The following is a 506-nucleotide window of genomic DNA, read 5'->3' as shown; positions in this document are numbered from 1 at the left end:
AGATAAACACTCAGATGTCCCGAAACAACATCAAACATCGTGGAATTCAGGTCGACCGGAATCCATCAAACCGACGATCATGGTTTCAGTAACATACTCCAACAACGCTGAGGTATACTCCCGGTCATGGTCAGAAACTGTGTGTTGTGTGTTATCGCCAGTTTTACAGCGCAAACTGCCCCGACTCTCGAGTCGTCTGCTCTGCCTGTCAGTCAGACATCGCGAGCGTGACGCGCTTCGTTGTTTTCGACCGTCCTCGGCCCCTTTCGCTGTTTTCCGCAAACAAGGTGCGCGATCATGTGATTGGATCAAAATGGCGACCGGCCACAGGTGGGCCAACTTCGGGGCTCTAGCTTCGCGCGGCCGCAGCGAAATCCTCACTACTTCTGTCCGTGAACCGTCGGCTTTTCTCAACTCTCGCCTGTTTTTTATCGATCCTAAATCTTTTCGTGACAAAACGCTGGAAAAAGGGCGTTGTTGCAGGGCGTGTGTCTTGATTAATCTTG

Source organism: Littorina saxatilis, linkage group LG17 (assembly GCF_037325665.1).
Source record: "Littorina saxatilis isolate snail1 linkage group LG17, US_GU_Lsax_2.0, whole genome shotgun sequence".
Classification (NCBI taxonomy): Eukaryota; Metazoa; Mollusca; class Gastropoda; order Littorinimorpha; family Littorinidae; genus Littorina; species Littorina saxatilis.
The sequence above is the reverse complement of the archived record's forward strand: the minus strand, read 5'-3'. Positions refer to the sequence as shown.